The sequence below is a fragment of the Mustela lutreola genome, chromosome 13, assembly GCF_030435805.1.
Source record: "Mustela lutreola isolate mMusLut2 chromosome 13, mMusLut2.pri, whole genome shotgun sequence".
NCBI lineage: Eukaryota > Metazoa > Chordata > Mammalia > Carnivora > Mustelidae > Mustela > Mustela lutreola.
Window position 1 is genome coordinate 36661082 of NC_081302.1, and position 16869 is coordinate 36677950.

Genomic DNA, 16869 nt, shown 5'->3' on the forward strand with positions numbered 1-16869 from the left:
AAAATGCTCTTTTTTTTCATTTTTAAACAACTGAAAAGTATGAAGCATATACACAAATCTTACTTTTACAACAAAGCTTTATTCTTTCTTACACGAGTTAACTAACCATATTCTTGTTCCAAATTGTTTTTTAGTTCAGTTATTGCCACTGAAAGTTTAAAGTTTGAAAGTTAAGAATCATTTATTCCTCTAAAAGGAAATGCAGATTTCATTTCACAAAGACAAGCTATACCCTTAATCGAAAAAATGATCTACTTCCCTGTAAATGGAATTGTTGAAACCTAAGTTGAACATTCGGTAACTTTACCAGGACATTGCTAAGAATTAGTCAAAATCAGAGCCCTCGAAGTACAATGAAATCCCTAAAGTAAGCCATGTATTAGTTATTTGAAGGTATCTGTAGGTGGCATCCAGGACTTCAGAGGTCAGTGCATTCATAATAAAAACAGATATATAGTCCTAAAATGCTACTGTAATTTTCATGATAAAAATATGATATATTTTCTTTGGCCATTTTGCAATTCTTTCATTATTAGAACAATTCAGTGTCCAGATGTGATAAACCTGTAAATCAAAGAGTAGTTCATTAAAAAGCAGCTGAGGCAGCTAAAACCTAGAGCCCTGTAGATCGTGTCACTAGCTTGTACTTCTCTGCATAGCAAAGCCTTTGTTTCCAGGTCCAGCAAGCTTACTACATCTTTTTATTTTTCCAACTTAAGTGAGCATGATTCTCAACTATGTTACATGTATAATATCCTTTAATTTTTGGAAAAGTCAAATCTGTATCTACTTTAAGCTCCTTTTTTGTTGAGGTAGTGGCTAGAGGAGTGGGGAGGGGGGTCTTACATCTAGTTCAACCCCAAAGCTCATAGAAATAAACTCCAGAGCCTCATTTGCATCTCCTGGCTTTTTGTAGTTCACGCCTCTCTTTGCTGCTCCTCTAACATATCTTTGGGATATAGTGACCTCTCTGCTGCTTTGATGTCATCCTAAGGTGTTGAAATCTATTGTATCCTATGCCTGGATAAAAAATATAAATTTCTTTTTTGGAGGTGGGGAGTAGAAGTAGAGGTTGGCATGCTGCTTTTATATTGCTTTGCCCAAAAAAACCAGAACAAGAACATCTAATGGATCCTATGATCTTGCTGTTTTCATCCTCTTTCATCTCTCCTGAAACTAAGTATCTATAATTATCTCCTTAAAGATCTTCCAGGCTCATTTCTCATTTCTGCCCTCCCTTTATTTCTGCCCCTCATCTCCTTTCTTCCCTGCTCTTCATTTTCCTCTCTCCCTTGCTCCCTCTCTTCTTCTAAGTTTTTGAATGGACACACTTCTTCCTAAGAAAAATAATATACAGCCTATGAGCAAATGGAATGAGGGGGATGAGAAGAATAGGAAACTTTGAGAAAAATGAGCCCTGGTTGGTTTCATCCAATTATTAGCCTACCGTATCTGCTGCGGGTATTACATAACCCAGAATTAGAGTCTGAGTGAGAAGATTTGGGAATGATTCATAAAATAATGAAATTTATTCAAATGGACAAAGCTAAGAATTTCACTTTTGTTCTTTAGTCTTAGCAAAAGACTTATGTCCATGGACCTAAGAAAGTTGTGTTTGGGAATAGAAGATGTGAAAAACAAAGGGAGGAAAAATATAAATAAGTGGGCAGGTTAAAAAATTGAGGAGAAAAGTTGAAAGAGTATTAAATAAAATATGGACATTATGTGGCTTAGGAATTTGTTATATCTGCAGAACTTCAGCCATACTTTCTTCTAAGCCCCAGACCAACTGTGAATCTAAGCCATAAATCCTTGTCTTTAACTCCTCAAGTATATTCTCCAGGTGGCCTGAACTCTAACCAGTAAATGTGTTATTCAGTGTGTTTTGCCATGTGGAGAGCAGAATTTGAAAAGTTCACCTTTTTCATTCTGATTATTCTTTGTGGACTCTTCTTCCTTTGAATCCATTGAGACAATGCCATGGAAATGTCATCCCAGACATTTTAAAAACATATAATGGTAACTCAAGTTCATCCAGAAGACAGAAGTCAAAAGGCAGGCATTGTGGAATTTAGGGGAATAAAATGGAAATAGCTAGATGAGTACTTTCCCTTCAAAATTATGGTGGAATATATATATTTAGTCGGTTTAGTAATTCATTAAATATATACTTATAACCTACCATGTGCTTAATATGTTTTCAGGTGCTAAAACTTGGAAACTTGGTCCTAGAAGTCAGAATAATCTGAGTCAAAATATTAGAAGCTATGTAAATGCATGTAAGTGGTTCCTCATCTATAAGATGACAATGAAATCTCCCACCTTAGAGTTCTTTGAAGACTAAAATAATGCACTTAAAGCTTATCAGAGTGCCTGGTTTATAAGAGATGCCTCACAATAATTAGGTTCCATCTGTCATATCATGACAGATGAAAGACACTCATTCGTCAGGGATATGTGAATGACCAGAAAGATCAGAAATGACTCCATAAAATAACAGCTGAATCTCTCTCTCTCTCTTTTTTTTTAAATCAACTGAATTTTATATTTATAAAATAGCTTTTTGGTTATTAGAAATTGATATATGCCCAGTATAAAAAAGTCCAGTATTCATACAAAGTAATAATAATAGTAAAAGAGTCAAGTGTTCATATAAAGTAATAATACTAGTAAGAGCTAATATTGATTGAGGGTAAATTAAGTGCTTGCTTTCATGTCTAACCTCTGCTGCAGTACCATGTTTTAAAATTGATGCTGTTATTGTATCTTTCAGATGCTATACATACACATTAAAAAAAAACCATATGTTATATATATATATATATATATATATATATATATATATATATAACCACACACAAAAACATTATCTTTTAAGGTTTTTTGGTTTAACACTGAATTTGAATTTATGGAAAAATCTCATATTTAAAATATTGAATCTTCTCAAATTTAATTGTTGTACTTTTCAAATTTATCCATAATTTCTTTAGTATTATTCAACAGAGTTTTGTCTTTCTGAAATAGAAATCTTATAATAAAATCTTTTTTAAAAAAGGCCTCACTTACAAGTTCTATTACTGGGTATCTTTGCATCATGCCAGGATGGATGGTAGGTTTGGAAATAGAACATTCTAAACTAAAGAAACAAACAGAACCATGGGCAAATTCATAGAAACAAAAACATTATGGTATGGTCTAGGACCTTTAAATTGTTTACCATGGTTGCTGGACTAGCCAGTTGAAGGGAACATTTATTTTTTCCTTTATAGGGATGTGATGTTGTGATTTATAATAGATAATATTTGGCCTTTGTCCCTTTTCTGGCAAAAAACCCTCCGAAAACCCTTATAATTTCCTAAGTGAGAGAGCTTAAAAGTGTCTTTTTAATTATGTGAATGAGGTCACATTGGGAACACACCTGAATATGGGGTTGGTGGCCAGTGGACCAACCATGTATATGGAAGCTTGGAATTTTCACTAGTACCACCTTCCTATCTCTCTAGGAAGGGTGGAGGAGCTACAGCTTGACTCAATCACCAGTGGCCAGTGATTTAATAAACCGTGCCATATAATGTAGCCTCCATAAAACCCCAAAGGAATGGGATTCTGAGAAGTTCAGGCTTAGTGAATACTTGTGAGAGTGGCAAGAGAATTGCATGCTTGGAGAGGTCACGAAAGCTCTAGGTCATCTTCCCATACCTAGCTCTATCATCCCTCTCTTAGACGTGGCTATTTCTGAATTATGTCTTTTTATTATAAACTGATGATATTTAATAAGTAAATGTTTCTCTGAGTTCTGTGACCCATTCTAGCAAATTAATCAAACCTGAGGTGGAAGTTGTTGGAAAATAGCTAGTCAGTGAAAAGGATAGGTAATGATCTGGACTTGGAACTGGCATCTGAAGTGGAGTGGGGCCAGTCCTGTGGGATTGAGCCCTTAATCTGTGATATCTGACATTATCACTAGGTAGATAATGTCAGAACTAATTTGAATTTTAGGGCATTCAGCTGGTGTCTGGAAAATTGTTTGGTGGTATAAAGGAACACCACACACCCACATATACCCACATGCACACACACACACATATATACCTTAGAACTGGATACAGAACCCAAATTGGGAACTTTAGGGTTTTGTGGTTTCTTTTTTTAATTGCCCATCAGAATGATCGGATTGCTCATGTAATTCTAGATTGCTGCAATAATTAGGCTGATTCCATTTTTGATGTTTAAATGTTGACAGCTTTTCAATTTCCAATCCTCCATCTTCCCAGACTGCCCCACATCTCAGCAGCCAAAAAGGCCCTCACATCTCTAGCTCCTGCTAAAGGGTGAGAATATCAAAATTAGTCTGTAGCCAGAGGTATAAAAAACCCACTCTGGCTTCATCCGTCATCACAATAGCACCAAACTACCCCAACCTTTGCTCCCTTCTTCCACATCCCTGCTTGAGTTCTTCCCTAGCTGGGACTTCTTGCTGGTTGTGAGTACTAGATAAACGTACTTTATTCATAGTCATCGGGCTTTGTGTTGTGACATCTGTCTCAGCATCCAAATACATTCCTGTCTGAGCAGTCATTTCTGCCTCTAGATGAACTGATCAAACAGTTGCTGGTGTTAGACGAGGCAGTTAGTTAGGCTTTCCCAGGATGCCTGGAAACCAGCAAAGAGGGAGTCAAGACCTGTTATCAGGAAAGTCAGCAACCGTCCTAGCGGCATGCCACAAACAGGCCACAGGTTTGTGGCTCAAACCACACAGGTACAAGACAAAGAAGGTTAGAGGCCCTGACCACGTAAGGGAGAAAAGGTGTGAAACCCAGCACCGAAAGAAATACCCACCTCAAGTCATAAATATTCCACCCCTTATTTAACAATCATCAATAAAAGATAGAGAAACTCCAGGTGCAACTCTCCCTTGAACTCTCCTGCTTTCACAACTCCAGAGTGTACTCTCTCTGTAATAAACCCTTTACATGCACTGCTCAACCACTGTCTAGTTTTCCCTTGAATTCTTGCGATGAGATTAAGAGTCTTTGGCGCTGACCCAAGGATGGCTGGGAGAGGCCTCAGGGCCAGAGGTCACCCCGTTCCTCCCAGCAACACTTATAACACAAAAGGGGTAATTGTTTCCTTTACCTCTGGATCCTGCTTTCATATGACAGAGTGGTACCCAGTGGAGTATGAGGCAAACTGATACTTTACACATCCAAATCGAGCCCAGTCTTGGAAGCTCCATCTGTGAAGCACTCTTCCCATGGTTACTGGCTGGATGCTGATAGCACAGGTGTGTGGATGTGTTGATAACAGAGCTTCTGTTAACCTGGTTCTCTACAATATGGTATTGAGAACAGCCCACTTCCTGCCTCTGCCACCAGTCCTTGGACTATCAATTTAAGCCTCTAAGAGTTTGGAGTTTATCTATTACAAGAGCTAATGTTATGTTAAACAGTACAGACTGTCCCCAGCTGATATCATTCAACTTATGAATGCTAAATGATAATTTCAATAAATTACATGAGATATCTAATACTTTATTATAAAATAGGCTTTCTGTTAGATGATTTGCCCAACTGTAGGCTAATGTGAGCATGTTTAAGGTAGGCTAAGGTAAGTTATGATATATGGTAAGTTAGGAATATTAAATGCATTTTTGACTTACGTTTTCTACTTATGATGTAATCCCACCTTCACTCAAAGAAGATCTCTATACTGTTTATTCTGTGTCAGGATATGAATTATAATTTATCTGAGACAGTTATTTTGCATCTACATTTTACTAGGAACTTTCCGACATTAACGACAGAGCCCAAGGTCCCCAACTCAAGAAAAGACTTGCAAGTAAGAAAAATCAAATCAGGTTAAGCTATTTTAACCATTTGAAAGGATGTTTTTAGCACAAAATTATTTATGGATTATAGTCAAATTTACTTTTACTTGAATTATTTAAATCTTTAAAATAATTAGATACATTAATTGACTTCAAATATTTAAACTTATATTGAGAATACCAAGTGTCCAAAGCATGCCATCACAAATCATAGTCATGATGATTTCCAACCCCCCCTCCCTCGGCCATTGTATTGATGGAAAAGTACAGAAAGAGTGACAATTGACAAGGAGATTGAGATCTTTCAAGAAGCAAACATTAATCGCCATCTGTTCCTTTGTGATTAATTATTTTTCTATAAATGTTAATAGATTTAACAAAAGTATTCTTTATCAGAACACATGCACATAACAGGAAGAATGATAGTAAGAATAGGAAGACTAACAATAGGAAAAATAGTAACCAGGAGAGAATAATCTGTTTCACTGTATCTTGTTTCATATTGAGTTGAAATGTAAACAACTAAGATAATTAAATTAATAATGTGTGAAAGTGTACTTTAACAGAATTTTGTTTTGCTTTGTTTTCTGTATAAGATATATCCTGATGACTTTCTAATGTTTGTTTCCTATTACATGACTTTGGGGTTATTTCCTGAAATGAGAGAGAACAAGTTGTAAAGACTTGATACTGAATACTTACTTGCTTATTCTCATATCACTAATTGTAATAGAACCTCATTTTTTAAAAAAGGGAATTTGACCAATGTTCAAATGAAGGGAGAAGAATGTAGTGGTAAGGTTTGAGCTGGCACAAAATGTCTAAAGAGCTTGTGTTTGACTTGCCAAAAACTTCCTCTTATGTCTTACAAATTGTACTTTCAATTCCTGTGTTCCTTTTATTTGTAGAGAACCTCTTCAGTTCTAAAGTTCTGTGATCCCTCAGGTAATATTTATTATCAGAAATAAATGAATAAATGTAGAAAAGTTTTACTGTTTTTCTAAGATTCACTTTCAGCTCTCTCTTTAATATTCCTCAAGAACAGTGAAATGAAGAATAATATTAAATGACTATTGTAAAGATGATAGTATACACAGTGAAACTGAAATTTTAAGAAATCCTTTAAAAAGAAACTAAATGTAGGCTTTTAAAGATAAGCACTTAAGATTCTTAAAACTGTAAGTAATATTGTGTATGACTATGTATGAAATCTGGCATTATTTTAGCACATCTTTTGTGTTAAAAGACTTCAATGTGCAATGATGGCTCCTAGTAATAAATTCTGGGATAAATATAATTCTGGATACTTATATTTTTATCTTGCCAAAGTCAATAAAAGTGGAAGAAATATTAGTAAGGCATTTTCTAATTGTTTTCCAAAAACCCCTTACTCAAAAATAAAACTCTGCTAGAGGAATTTGAAAATAAAAATTTTTCTTTTAAATATAAAATGTAAGAATATATCTAAACCAAGAAAAATATGATAAACAAAGTTATTCTGACCCATTCTCAGTCCAAACCTATTTCTAATCCAAAAGACTTCTTATTTTTTCAAGGTTAGCATAAATATGCATGAAATATGCAAAAGATCTTGATATTTCACAGATTTTGACCTTTTTGAGTTTGCCTCATGCATTTATTCCCACATCTTGCCATTTAAGTTCATTTTCTCTTATCTTCAGTCCACATATTTACTGGCCATTTAAATTAGTTACCAACACCTCTCCATCAGAGGGTATTTATGTCTTTTTCTATAACTGACTTTGTAACTCCTTTTCCCCTTCTAGAATAAATTGTTAGTGATTCTCTGAGGATGCTTTTCTGTCTGGAGCATGCAGAAAACAATGTGTTAATGCTCCAAACCACGGAATATAGAACAGCCTTTCCTATACTCCCATATTATCCTGAAGTTGTGGTAGTCATATTGTTTTGTTTTATTTTGCTTTTGGCTTTTTGTTTGTTGGTTTAACCAAGTCCTTTAGTATCAGGGAAAAAAAAAAAATTCTGTTTAATTTGGGCCCTGTCACTTACCATTTTACAAAGTCAGGGAATTACAGGTTTTGAGAATTTCATGAAACCTTTCCTTATGAAAGCATAACAAATGAAATAATCACAGCATAAAGTATAATACAACTCTGCTAAAAAATATAGGTAGCTATTATTATTTGTCATACACTTATCCAATGATGTTATTTAGAATTATTCTTCAATTAACAAGTTACATTACTAGGATTAATAACAAAAAAAACCTTAAAAGTCTATAACATTGTAGTTTTAGAATGTACGTGGGAGCAGAAAACTGAAAATTTCACATGGGTGGTTAATGAATCCAATCATGGAAAACTCAGACAAAACTGGGTACTCTGAAAGGAGAGAGATGTCTTTAATCTTACATAATTAATGTGTTTTTATGGTTTTGGTCATTGGCTGGTAAACCTGAACATTGCATTTCTGTGATATTCTTATTAATTTCATCCTCTTCCAAATAACAATACCACTATCATGTTCAACTGGTCAAGATCCATGTCAGTCTGAAGACATATCCTTACTAAAGTACCAAAGGGGATACTTTCTTATTAATAAGCAGTAAATATGATTTTGTCTCTCAAAAGAAGGACAGGAATAAAGGAAGGAAGGAAAAGAGAGGGATGAGAATGGGAAACTAACATGTGGTGAATATTTTATCTGTTTTGCTAGGCACTTCCACTTATATTACATCATCCTCTCAGTAACCCTATTTCCCATGGTAATAATATATACTGAATTCACAATAAACCTGTGAAGCTTCAGAATAGCATTCCAGATAGTGAAATCACAAGGGTGTCTTGCCTCATAAAACTGGTTTGTGATAGAGCCAAATTCCCCTGCCTGTAAAGGCAATGCCGTTTCCCCACATCATGTTGATAGGGAGACCTTGTCCTATCAGTCTTATTTCTGAAAATAAGTCTAAGGTAAAGAAATAATCAGTTATTATAGGAGTAACTCTTTCAGTGAAAATACTGTGGATGAAATTATCTTAATGTCATATGTTTATCTCTGTGTAGATAGCATTTCCTCACACCATTTTTAAATGATTTAGTAAATAATTTTTAAAACTCATAGACGACCCAAATATATGATTTTCAAATTATAGTAACACTCTTCACTCATGTTTTACGATTACTTCACATGGACAGTATCATTTAGAAATTAAATAGTAGATTTCTTGAATGCCTGAGGACTTTTTGATAGTTTATAAGAAAGAACACTAGATGAAGGTGGTAAAATACACACTATGTAAGTAGTCACCATGTTATACTATTTTCAGGCATTTAAAAATCCTGGAAAATGTAAATTATTTTTTCCTTTATTTTGAAAAATCATAAAAAAAACTATTCTTTTCTGCAAGGGGGAATTACATGAGATAGCCCTTGCTTTGTTCTAACACTGTTACTTTCACAAATTCCATATTAATCATTAGTAATATATTCCTGCATGCTATTTTTCTGTATTCTCATATACAGTATTTTTTAGTCCATCATGAACTATGTTATTAAAGATATTTAAGGGACACCTGGTGGCTCAGTCAGTTAAGCATCTGCCTTCAACTCTGGTCATGATCCAAGAGTCTTGGGATAGTGTCCCGCATGAAGCTCCCTGCTGATCAGGGAGCCCACTTCTGCCTCTGCCTACCACTCTCCTTGAGTGTACTCTCTCTCTCTCTCTGACAAATAAATAAATAAAATCTTTGAAAAAAAAATTCAGATATTTAAGAATAAAACAGTATGTTTGTGTGTGTTTTCAGTCTGTGTGTATATATTAATGCATGATCAGACTGATAATAGGAGATAACATAAGTTAATATTGAATTACTCCATTCATCTAACAAATTTTAATTTAGCTCTATAATATGCCATTTACTAGACTCATTAATTAATTCATACCAGAGGTCAGATATTGGAGTCCTTGCTATATGAAGTTTAAAATCTAGCCCGGAAAATGGTTGTGAAAGAAAAGCTGCGCCAATACAAATAAAGTCACAAATTTGATGTATTGTAAATACCATAAAGAAAAGGTGACTAACAGTTTGCTCAAGATAGACCTGGTTTATTTCTCAGTGTGTGTGTGTATGTTTATGAAAGAGTAACTCCTTTCATTTTAAAAATGTCTTGGTTTGAAGGAAGATGTATAATAGTCACAGTAATTAATGTTGAAACATCCTTTTACTAGTGGGATGAGTCTGAATCATGATATATTTTGTTGATACAGCATTATCTTCTGCTTGCTAGTATTTTTTTTTAATTTTTGCATCAGTGGTATGATTGCCAGGAATTAGTGTGTGTGTGTGTGTGTGTGTGTGTGTGTGTGTGTAGTTTTTAATAAGGTATCAGCATTGCTTTCTCTATGCCTTTTCATATCTTTCTGATTCTTTGGATTTTTAACTTGACAATATTTAGCTATAAAATTATTTGGGGGATGCTCTTCAATAATATTACCTCTTTGTTTTCTATGGAAATACCTCTTAGAGTTTTCTTGCTGGGGTAATAGTTGGTAAATTATAGTTTCCTTGAGAGTTATCAATTGCATTCAGATGTTCAAAAATATTTAAGTAAAGGTATAAAACTAATGTCCTAAGAGTTTTAATTTTTTTTCTTATGATGGTTATTTTATTCTTCTATTTCATGAAAATTTTGGAAAAATTTTGTGTTTCTACTTTTGTTTAAATTAATTTAGCTGGTGGTTTGCATCTGGTTTATTACTTATTTTTCTGAGTGTTTTGTTTTCTATTCATAAAATATATTTTTTATCCTTATGATATATTATATGCTATATTTTTCTGTATTATGTGAGGATTTTTTTCTGAGCACCACTGTGTAATCTGATTGTTAACTTTTAAATATGTAGAAATCTGAAAGTGTCATGAATCAAGTCATTGACTTCCCCTCTACAAAGCAACAACTGCTTACTTCACTCTTCAGAAGTTCTCTTTTCCAGGTGACATTGAAAATGTAACAAGACTTCACTTTGATAAATTTAGGTACCAAGAAAATCCATAATGTAATTCAGCAGCAGTGCTCAATATATGGGAAATAGTATTTCCAAACCAGACACTAAAAGTAAAACTTGCTTTGGAAATGCTAAGTCACATTTAAGCCTAAAAGATATGGTGAAATGTGATCCACTATATCATGATTTTCAATTTAAAATTCATGCTTATTCTTTCACAGTCTTTCATAATATATGGAATTAACCAGGATAGTAAAATGGAAGTCAATTTTGATGACCCATTCTTCTTAGCCATCAATACTCATTCTATCATTATAAACTTTCACTTTTTTCCTCTCGTTAAATTTGAAGTAAATACACATGCCTTTCCTCCAATGTCATTTCCTTGGTATAAGTCACCATAATTTCTGGCCTGAATAGTTGCAGTAGACTCTTAGTTTATTTCCCTGAATTCACATTTTTACTTCTCAGAAGATTCTTGGACAATAGCCAGTATGATCTTTCTAAATATAAGTCTGATAATATCACTCCAAATTAAAATATTTCTGTGGTAAAACTCATAGAAGATCACATAGGAGAAAACCTAGGAGAAGTTGGGTAAGACTATGACATTTTAGACACAACACAAAAGTCATGATTTATGACAGATGTAACTAATAAGCTGGGCTTCTTTAATTTAAAACTTCTATAAGAGACAATATCAAGAGAATGAGAGGAAAAGCCACAGACTAGGAAAAAAAAAAATAAGCAAACTATATGTCCAGTAAAGACCTGTCACTCAAAATATACAAAGAATTCTTAAAATTCCACAATTAGAAAACAAACAACCTGATTTGAAAGTAGGTCAAAGTCTGTCCTTGCAGATGCAAGTAATGGATTTTTATGTTTTCAGTTATATGACATTCTGAAAAAGACAAAACTGTGAAGATCGCAAAAGGTCAGTGATTGCTGATGGTTGGGGATGGGGCTGGGGAGCTAAGTAGAGCACAGGATTTTTAAGGCAGTGAAAACACTCTGTATGATTTCCATAATAATCAATACGTATTATTATACATTTGTCCAAACCCATAGAATGTACAATACCAGTAGTGACCAGTAATGTAAACTGTAGATCTGGGTAATTATGATGGCTCAGTGTAGGTTCATCAGTTATAACAAATACACCACTGTGAAGAGGGATGTTAATTATTAGGGAAGCTGCATGTGTGAGGAAAGGTTATTATGGTAAATTTCTGTACCTTCCTCCCAATCTTGCTATAAATGTAAAGCTGCTCTTCAAAACTGGTAAACAATAAAGGCTCTCAGTGGCTTTACATTCTCTTAGATACAAATCTGAAATAATCATCGTGGAATGCAAGGCCTCGTGATGAACAGAATTCCATCTGTGTATCTAATTTCTCCTTATTCCACTTTTGATCTCTCTTACTTTGGTCATTTTTTCAAGTTTCACATATGCCAAACTCTTTTTCCATCTGAAAATTCTGTGCATTTGGTTCATTCTGCCTAGAATAGTCCTATGTTTATCTCTTTCTCCTTTACTAGATATCAGTCTTTGCGTAATTTTTCTCAGAGAGGTACGTTATAAACATTGAATCTGTAGTTGATTTTCTTCTTTCATATGATTTACCATGAATTGTAATTACATATTTGGTGATATATTTATGTCCTCACTGTAGTATTAGTCCCAATTGTCAAGAACTGTGTCTGTTTGTCCACCAAAGCATAACTAGCATACTTAGCATGATGAGTAGCCCATAGTCACTCAGAAATTTTAGTTTTGACTGACTGATTTCACTGTTAAGTAAATTTCTTTTGCATCATTATATTATCTTGCCCTTATAGTAATCATAGCTGACAGGTTATTATTATTCATATGTTGCAGATAAGAAAGCAGAATATTAAAAAGCAAAAAAATAGAATATTAAAAAGCATTCTAATTCTAAAGTAATATAAATTCAGAAAGCAAAACATGTTCAAATTCCCATTCCCATTTACTTAATATTTGTTTATTTTTATTCTTATAAAGATATATTAAATTGGGCAAATCAAGAAATCCATGGTGTTCAGTGGTTGAATTATCCAAAAATTATTATGTTAAACAGTATAGAGATTCCTCAAAAAGTTAAAAAATTGAAATATCATACTATTCAGTAATTCCATTACTGGGTATTTACCCAAAGCAAACAAGAACGCTAATTTGGAAAAAAAATAAATGGACTCCTATATTTATGGCAGTATTAGTTATACTAGCTGAGCTATGGAAGCCATTTAAGTGTGCAGGCAGAAGAATGAACCAAAAAAAGGTAGTATGCATACACAATGAAATATTACTCAGCCCTAGTAAAAAAGGGAGACTGTGGACTCTGAGAAACAAACTGAGGGTTTGGGAGGGGAGAGGGGTGAGGAGCTGGGTGAGCCTGGTGGTGGGTATTAAGGAGGGCACATATTGCATGAAGCACTGGATGTGGTGCATAAACAATGAATCTTGGAACACTGAAAAAAAATTAAATTAAAAAAAATGAATAAGATCTTGCCATTTGTGACAATATGGATTGTATGGATAGTATGATAAGTGAAGTACGACAGACAGGAAAATACAAATATGGTATGATTTCATTTGTATGTGGAATCTAAAAACAAAACAAGTGAACCAATAAAAAACAGGCGCATAACGAGTAGAGAACAAAAGTGGTTGCCAGAGAGGAAGGATGTAAGAGAATGGGTAAAATGGATGAAGCGGAGTGAGGGGTACAAACCTCTACTTATGGAATGAATAAGTCATGGGGATAAAACGTATTACAGCATAATAGGGAGTGATTATATAGAGACAGGTAGTAACTACAGTTGTGAGCACAGCATAATATACAGTTGTCAAATACCCATGTTGTACACCGGAAACTAATATCATATTGTGAATCAACTGTATTTTAATTTAAAAAATATATATTTTTAGGAAAAAATCCTAATTTTTATCATAAGCAGCAAAAATACTAACTTTTGAAAACTTCTCGGTTTTAATTGCGATGTATTTCTTATACTGCTAGCTACTTCATAACTGTATCGAGACAAATTTTTTTTTTTAGTTTTTGTTTTGTTTTGTTTTGTTTTGTTTTAATTTTTTTAATTTTTTATTTTTTATAAACATATTTTTATCCCCAGGGGTACAGGTCTGTGAATCACCAGGTTTACACACTTCACAGCACTCACCAAAGCACATACCCTCCCCAATGTCCATAATCCCACCCCCTTCTCCCAAACCCCCTCCCCCCAGCAACCCTCAGTTTGTTTTGTGAGATTAAGAGTCACTTATGGTTTGTCTCCCTCCCTATCCCATCTTGTTTCATTGATTTTTCTCGTACCCACTTAAGCCCCCATGTTGCATCACCACTTCCTCATATCAGGGAGATCATATGATAGTTGTCTTTCTCTGCTTGACTTATTTTGCTAAGCATGATACGCTCTAGTTCCATCCATGTTGTCGCAAATGGCAAGATTTCATTTCTTTTGATGGCTGCATAGTATTCCATTGTGTATATATACCACATCTTCTTGATCCATTCATCTGTTGATGGACATCTAAGTTCTTTCCATAGTTTGGCTATTGTGGACATTGCTGCTATAAACATTCGGGTGCACATGCCCCTTTGGATCACTACGTTTCTATCTTTAGGGTAAATACCCAATAGTGCAATTGCTGGGTCATAGGGCAGTTCTATTTTCAACATTTTGAGGAACCTCCATGCCTTCCTGATCAAAACTCTTCAAAGTGTAGGGATAGAGGGCACATACCTCAATATCATCAAAGCCATCTATGAAAATCCCACCGCAAATATCATTCTCAATGGAGAAAAACTGAAAGCTTTTCCGCTAAGGTCAGGAACACGGCAGGGATGTCCATTATCACCACTGCTATTCAACATAGTACTAGAGGTCCTAGCCTCAGCAATCAGACAACAAAAGGAAATTAAAGGCATCCAAATCGGCAAAGAAGAAGTCAAATTAATCACTCTTCACAGATGATATGATACTATATGTGGAAAACCCAAAAGACTCCACTCCAAAACTGCTAGAACTTATACAGGAATTCAGTAAAGTGTCAGGATATAAAATCAATGCACAGAAATCAGTTGCATTTCTCTACACCAACAGCAAGACAGAAGAAAGAGAAATTAAGGAGTCAATCCCATTTACAATTGCACCCAAAACCATAAGATACCTAGGAATAAACCTAACCAAAGAGACACAGCATCTATACTCAGAAAACTATAAAGTACTCATGAAAGAAATTGAGGAAGACAAATTTTTGAAAGTATACAAAATATATAAGTGTAGATAGCTGGGCAAAGAAAGTAAAACTTTGGAAAAAAGGATAATAATAGGATATTTATAAGATAAATATCAAGATAAATATCAAGTTATATACAAAATACATACTAGAAGTGATCTGAAGATTAAAACAGAATTCACAAGAAATACAAAACTGGGCTATGAGAGAAATGGCTCTCGTGGGTCACCACAAGGAAGACAATATGCCAGTTAATGAGTAACATCCTCAATGACAGTTCTACAGTGAAAATAATAATGAGTTTCATGGTGATATATACTCAGCATCCCTCAATATAGGCTGATGGATGAGTAAAAATTAAGTTTCTGTGGAACAAAATGATATAGCCTCAATGAACCCTCTATGTAGAGCCATCATTGGTATTTTAGTTCAATTATCTTATCTGAACAGACACAAAATGGCAAGTTAAATGCATATAACCTTACAGTGATCCTTCTAGCTATCTTATCCCAAGCAACTGGTCTTTTTTCCTGAGAGAAAAATCTCATGTATCAGATTTAAATAGTTACCTTTAGTCTTGGAAAGCTGAAAAAATAAAGTAAAATAAAAAATACTAAAATTCTGACAAAAAATAGTTACCTTTGATTTCAAGTTAATGATTTTGTTTCCTTTATAAACTATAACAAGTGCATGAACAGCTAGCAATAAATAGATCAGAATTACCCTGAGGTGGTCCATATGACAAATACAAGATTACTTCAGACTCATTCAACATACAGCTCCTTTCTCAGTTTTAAGATGTTCAAAGGACTCCTCAGTGGTGGTTTTCACCATTGGATATAGCCTGTCATGTTTAACTTACTTCAGATAAGCTACAATTCTAAAAGAATATTTGATACACTATTACTTTCATCTAACATTATCCTTATGTAGAGATGACCCTGTAGTTTTTAGATAAGAAAGTTTTATTATACTGCAAGGTCAAAAGTACAATATTTAACCTAAAGCGATGTAGTCTTATCTTTTTTCTGAATTCGCAAAGTTTGTTAGGAGAGCTCCACAATATGTAGCAGTTAAATTCATAGGCTCCATTTAAAGCCAGATGCAGTTTTATTAAATGACTACCTTGAGAAAACCTGACGAGAGTAGTGAATTTAATAGTTAAGATTAGATGATATCATGTGTTAACTGAAAAAGCTATAAATTAAATGACTCAGGAGCTTCATTATTCTTTATATCAAGGGCTCAGAGGCTAATGATCTCATGTATCTAGAAGGAAACAGGCAGGGAAAGAAAGAACAGTTCTTTACAATGTTGTCACCCGGAAGCAGTGTGATATAATCATTAAGTAGTTATTTATTGATGAGAAATGTTAAAGACTCTAGTCTAATTTATGTACATGGTCTCAAAGTCAGATTGATAAAAGGTCTGGTTTTATGAATTACTTCCTCAAGTCAAATTGCTGAAACTTGAGGTGTTTTGGTTTGAATTATATCAAAACATCCCTATAACTATCATAATACAGAGTGAAAACTGTTTCTGATAAAAGTTGTATTTTTTAGAACATTTGGCTAAAACTTGTCATGGTGAATTGAATGAATTTTTAAATTGAATGTTATGTAAGCCTTTAATAAAGATGTGAATGCAAATCATTTAGGAACAAGGAAACTAAGCTAAAGTTAATTTTAGCTTTCCTCCATCATTTTAAATTATTGTTTCCTAGAGTGAGAGCTATCAAACCAGAAAGGCTTTTCCAGTGTTTTGTGCCAAT